Raw genomic sequence first — 6,668 nt, forward strand, 5'->3', positions numbered from 1 at the left:
TTACAATCCTTTATTTAAACATAACCGCCCTCTCAGCGACAGGAAAGCTGCCACTCCTGCGACTGCTGCTGGTCTCCTCTGCACTCTGCCCACCGCCCACGCCATCCTTTCCACAACCTTCCGCTGGGAAAGCCCTTCTGATGGCCTCTCGGGGGTGAGTCCCCGTGGCTGCACACGCTGAGGCAGTGGCAGGGCCATTTCTAGGTTTCACCCCCTAAGCACACACACCCTTCTCGGCCGTGGCCAGCAAACCGCGGCTCGCGAGCCACATGCGGCTCTTTGGCCCCTTGAGTGTGGCTCTTCCACAAAATACCTGTGCCATTTCCTCATAGGTACACCGGGCAGTCCTGCTTTGTAGGGTGGTCCGTAGGATTGCTGAGTTGGCTTTTACATGTGAAAGGGCTCCGGAGGAGGCCTGGAAGATAGTAAACATGTTGGCTATTACCACTCTGTCCTCTTTTCCCATTTTATTGCAAGAAACAGACACCCACTCCGTTGGCACCGAGGAAGGGCAGTGAGTGTTAAGGTCTCCCAAGGAAGAGGCTCTGGGACAGGTACACAGAATTGGAACCTGGAACTAGACAGAGGCTTCCGTTGAGCATCAAGTGGTTACGGTGGGAATAATGGGTTCCCTGAGGCTGGCAGGAGACCTCGTTCTCCTCTGCAAAGGGGCCCCTGCATGAAGATCTTCCAGAGCGTTCACCAGAAAGGAAGGGCCCTGGAACTTCCTTTGATTGTGGCAAGTAAACCACAATCAAGCTACCTTAATCGTGAGATCCTGCCGCCAACCCTGGTGTATTGAGCATGCTCAGTGACAGGCCCTACAGTGAACTTGGAAAGAGCATGACTTTGGAGTCACATAGACTAGACTCAAATTCTGGCTCCTTCACTACTTCCTAGCCTAACCTTGGGTGAGCCACTAAACCTCTCAGAGCCTCAGTTTCCTCATCTGCAGATTGGGGTTTAAGAAGGGCAGTGAGCTTGGTCAGTGTGGCTCAATGATTGAGCATCGACCTATGAACCAGGAGGTCATGGTTCCAATCCCGGTCAGGGCATGTGACCAGGTTGTGGGCTCGATCCCCAGTGGGGGTGTGCAGGAGGCAGCCTATCAATGATGCTCTTTCATCATTGATACTTGCATCTTTCTCTCTCCCTCTCCCTTTCTCTCTGAAATCAATAAAAATATATTTTTTAAATTTTATAAAAAAAGCACTTACCTTCAACAGCTGTTTTGAGAATTTGATGAGAAAATGCATGTAAAGGGCTTAATCTAGTACCTGGGGCAGAAATGTGATCAGTAAACACTTCACACACACACACACACACACACACACACACACACACACACACTCACACACATGCACACACACACAAAACAAACCCAAAACATATGTTAAAAACAAGAACAACACAGTCCTAGGGGCTCTATCACGTGTGTAGACAACGAATGCCAAAACACTGCATTTGCCTTCACACTGGAAGTCAGTATCCTGTGGCCTCGTGTGTGATGTTTAAATGTTTGAAGGCCCTCCCTCTGCAGACAGCTCCTCCCACTTGCCTTTGCTTTGACACTCCCAGCTCTGTTTGCAGGGGACACCCCACAGTTGCCTCCTCCCGTCAGCTCTGGTTGAAGCAGTCCACTTTGGAAGCTTGATCTGGGAGAAGCACGCACACAGTGTGGACTCGGGGGTAGGAACACCCTTCCGGGACTGCCCCATCTGGATGTCTGTAAATCTGTATATTTGCTGCAACCCGCAATGGGCCACCTCACCCTTTCAAAAAGCCACCAGAGCGCGTGTTTGAGAAAAGTTAAGCTGTTTTATTTCACAGGATAGCTCCACATCAAACCAGCAGGCACCATCAGAATATGCGACAGAGGATCCAATCAGACACTCTATAGGACGGGCGTTGGCTGTAAGGTAGAGAAACAATATCTGGAAGAGGGCAGCACTTCTCATCATGTGGGGACAAGCAACCAGCAATTTCCGAGGGTGGTTTCAATTTTTTTTTTTTTCCTGACACAGTTTGGGGAGGAGGGAAACCAAAGGAAACAAAATAGACCAGCCACTCTGAAGCAATCAGAACCAAGCCTATTGCCAAACCGTGTAAACAGCCACACTGCCGGGAGCCAGGGCCCAGCAGGAACTCCAGCAGAGCCTTGGTCTGAGGAAGGCGGAGTGCGTTCTGCTTGTTCTGGTCCAAGAAACAGCTTTGTTAGGGACAGTTCACACAGAAAGGAGGTGTCAGCGAGGGGCAGCGCTGGCCATTCGGCCAGTCCCAGAGGACGTGACAGCGGGACACTGGCAGATCAACCTCGGAGAGGCCAGGAGCACTCCGACCTGACAGCAGGTCCCTTCGCTCAGCTCCCCTGGCAGTTAGGGTATGTGGGGAATTCTCTACACGAGAGAGGAGACCCCAGAGAACCGGGGGAAGTTGACATGAAACGTCAGCATTAGCTCTGCATAGCAGAAAATCAGCTAAGCAACACCTCGGCTCACCCCTTCCTGCCTTTTCCTCCCTGCCGACCGCCAAGCCCAACAGGGCCCGCCCACCATGGTTGTGAGCCAACCACTCCTCTTTCCGGGTTTCTCGGGAGAATGAGGCATTTGCTCATGTGTAAGACCTTCTGGATGTGTGAAAAGTGAGGACTAGGAAGACCGAGAGGAAGAACCGTTACGTCAGTCCTCGTGGTTTCCCATCAGCCGAGGATGTGCGCTGAGTGCCAAGTAACCACCAGGTCACAGGAAGTCCCTTGCATTGATGCTTCCTGAATGAGGAAGAGACGTACCCACCAAGGCACTCCAAGGGCCTCCAACAGAGGGGCCAGCCCCGCGTCAAGGCCCTTCCCCACGCCGGCTCCCTCTGTGCATCGCAGACCAGTTCTGAAGGGTTTATAAGGCAGATCTCTGAACTGCTGGTTCCAGCCGTGGCCAGAGGTTGGCTCCATTTCCCTGTGTCTCTTCCCACTCGGATTTCTTCATTGAGTAGAAACCCATTAGCCCTTGGGAATCCACTTCTCTCCTGCTCCTCGGCCTGGTGACCTCAGAGGACAGACTCCCCAGTCGAATGCCCAAGCTTACATATCCCTCCCATGGGTGCTCTGTCTGGGTTCAAAGGCGCTTCAAGGTGAGAAATCGTTAGCACTGAAAACAAGGAAAGGCAAGAATTTTTCATAGAATCCCACAGCTCAGAGCAGCTCTTCAAGAGGAAAGGAAAGGAGAGAGGGAGAGTGGGGCAGGAAGCACGGCTTGTTTTCAATTTTATCCGAGAAGAGAAAGGTCTTTAGCGGCGACTGGGCCCCGGAGCCCAGGAAACTAGACCAGGAAGGAATTGTCTTTGGTCAGTTTTAAATGAACATCTTGCTGGTTCATTCCTAAAATAGACTGAACATCGGTTACACATAAAGACAAAAGGCCTGACCTCAGGATAAGTCGAAGGTTAAGAAATCATTCTGTGAAAAGCAAAAAATAATTTTAAAAAAATGCCCGTTATCGACAAACTGATCAGCACAGCTTTCAGTAATGGTGATGAACAAGTAGGTAAACACCACTTCCCCTTGTACAATTGGTTATATTGAGGACTACGAACTAGGTTACTACATTTCCCCCACACTCGCTGTACAGTTAGGTATCTCATATTTGTTTTTTACATTGAACTATCTACTAGGTGCAAAGATTTGGTGAGTGGCATTGGCTATAATTTAATTGTCGCCTTTTTTAAAATTACGATTTCACATTTTAACAGTTACTTTCCAGCATTTAAGCAAAGACAGCAATATATAGTGGACTAACACAGGCAGGAGTCAGGAAGAGAATGCCAGTGCTCAGTGACCGTGGGTGGGGCTGGGTGCCTGTGGAGGGACCGAGACATGCAGAGTGCCGGATGAGGAAGTGGGGGGTGCGGGTGGGGGACGCAGGAAAGTATTTTTCCATTTGGTTCTGCGACAAGGCTCAGATTTGGGGCTGGATGAGTGAGGTGTGAGCTTCTCTAAATGTGAACTCATCAGCCTTTTCCCAATGGAAAAACAGGTGCTTAAAGAACACAGCTACAGCTCTGCCTTCAGATAATTCAGTAAAAGGCAGGTCCATTCTCAGGAAAGAAAAATGAAGTTAGTCAATTCTGAGGAAAAGCCACATGGTTGGACTGGTGTTATGTAGATCAGGCACCAGGTCTGTCAACTCAAATTTTCTCTCTACGTCTGGTAGTCCCGGCAGAGAATGCTACATTTTTCTCAGGAGGCAACTACATTTAAGGTCTGGCAGTATCTGTGGGGTAGGAATGGGATATCTTGTACCCTGGCTGGACAGGATAGCATCCTTGCAAATAAATGACTTCTGCGCCTGACATGACCCCTGCTCTCAGACACCATTAAATGATGAGCATGGCTTTCTTTTCTAAGCTGTACAATGGGGATATTTTCTTACTGCCCACAGAGGTGCTTGCTCTGAGGTGCTTTCATTTCCAGGCGCTAAGAGAACAGTTGGTTCTAGGCAAAACAAGGAAGGTCAAGCTTGTGATTGCCTCTCCGTGCCATTCTTTTTGGAGCCTTGCTTGCTTCTTCCTTCCACTGTGTGCTCTCAGTGTCAATCCTCAGGTGAGGCAGAAGGGCTTGCCACTCCCACACACCCAAGGATTAGTGACTCAATGGGGCCCTCCCTCTGGGGGTCACCTTTTCCCGGAAGACCAGAGGACAAGGCAAAATTCACCTAATGGGGTGAAATGATATCGATGGAATTTCGAGCATTTGTAGGTGATCTATCTGTAGGGCTGTGCTTGCGGATCTTATGAAGCTGGTAGGAAAATTCCACTGCCTGCTCTCAAAAGCCATTAGGAGGTTTCAAAAAGGTCTCGGGTGGTTTTTAGGCTAAAAGACCTACCTTACTAATGACAATAAAAAGAATAATCGTGTTGGCACAGTGCTTTCTAAACAGCTTACTCGTTTACATTTCATCCTTATTATCTTCATTTTACGGAGCAGGAAACTGAGACTCAGTGAGGTGCAGGGACATGCCAGAGTCCCACAGCTCCCAAGTGGTGGGCGCTGGGACACACAGGACTTTTCATTTCAAACCACAGCCATGGGCATGCTCAGAGGCCTTGAGAAAGAGATGAAGCATGAGAAGAATAGGGAGGAAACCCTTGGCTTGGCATGAAGGTGGTGAATGAAAGTGGTCCCGTTGGAATCTAACTCATCTGCGTTCCATTATCCATTAACAGCCATCTCTGGAAAAGCAGGAGATGCAAAGAGGAAGCAAAACAGAATGGAACGAGGGTGATCCAGAGGCCCCTTCCCAGCCAAGAGGTGAAAGCCCTGCTCATGTACTTGATGATCACACCCCCAATTCTTTCACCGTGTTTTCACTTACATTAAATGCTCTGGAGAAGGCAGGTGAAGGGGAAGGGAAGGGCGAGAGGGAACCTATTTCACTTGCATAAACTCAACCGAAGCATCCTCTGGGACAGGAAGTGCCAAGGACCGCCCCTCCCCGGCCCTGGGCACTTACGGTTCATGCACTTCGTGCAAGAGGCACCAGCCAAAGTGCATCATGGCCTGATTTTTAATGAAAACGATGTGACTCAGAACCTCCTTGCCTGTTTAGTTCCACATCTGACACAGTATAATTAGTAGAAAGAGGAAAGGAAAAAAATTAAATACTTTGAAAATTGTATAAGTAAAACCTCTATAGTTACCAGAAATATTCCTACGGCGTTTCTAGGTTTTGAAGTGTTCCATACCACTGTGGTTTTATTATTATTTCCCCCCTTTTCCCAACCACACATAATACTGTGCTACGATGGGGCTTAGGTTCTCACTACCCCCTTTTCTACGTACAAACACGCGGATGCCGTGGTCAGGGGTCTTCCTGCCAACGTCCTCCCGTGCCTTTGGGGGGAACAGTTGGTCCTTGGCCTTCAGGTGGAAAGGCAGGGTCTCTGGGTTGGACGGGGGGGTTCCCCACCTCTAGGAGCAGCCTGCTTGGGGACTGCCTGCCCCACCCTTCATGTAGGGGCAGACGGTTCTGGAAGGCCACGACTTCTGGAGACGGTGGGAGACTGTGTTTGTTTTTCTGCAGCTTAGTGGTATATTGCTTCATTCGCAGTTACTGTGGGCCTCTAAGTTCTCCCAGAAAATTCCCTGCAAATCCCACCAAATAACAGCGGGAGATGTTTGGTGGCATGGGTCTGAGGTAAATCTAAGTTTCGTAAAAAGAAAAAGGAGATCCTATATACATTTAGTATGTGTCCCGATCTAGTATATGTATATAGATGCATAAATATATATGTACACACACCTACAGACACATACATACATATGTATGTGTATATACGCACACATATACATACATACACACATATTTATGTATGTAGAGAGAATCGTTTTCCAGTGACGATATGCCGGCGAAGCCATTGACCATGTTTCCACAATCTAAGGACACGCTCTAGCTGGGGCTGCTCTGCTCCCGCGCCTGCTCCAGCTCCAGCTCCAGCTCCAGCTCCTGCTCCTCTGGCCTCTGTCACTTCACACCCACGAGCTGGATGGAGCTGCTGCCCACCCTAGGCCTCAGCTCTGCACAGACATTCTTTCAGGCTGACCTCTGGCCCCGCCCGGTGAGGCCAGGAGCACTGGGAAGGGTGTGGAAGTCACAGAGGCCCCCGGCCACGGTGCC

This window comes from Myotis davidii, unplaced genomic scaffold, assembly GCF_000327345.1.
Source record: "Myotis davidii unplaced genomic scaffold, ASM32734v1 scaffold73, whole genome shotgun sequence".
NCBI classification, from domain to species: domain Eukaryota; kingdom Metazoa; phylum Chordata; class Mammalia; order Chiroptera; family Vespertilionidae; genus Myotis; species Myotis davidii.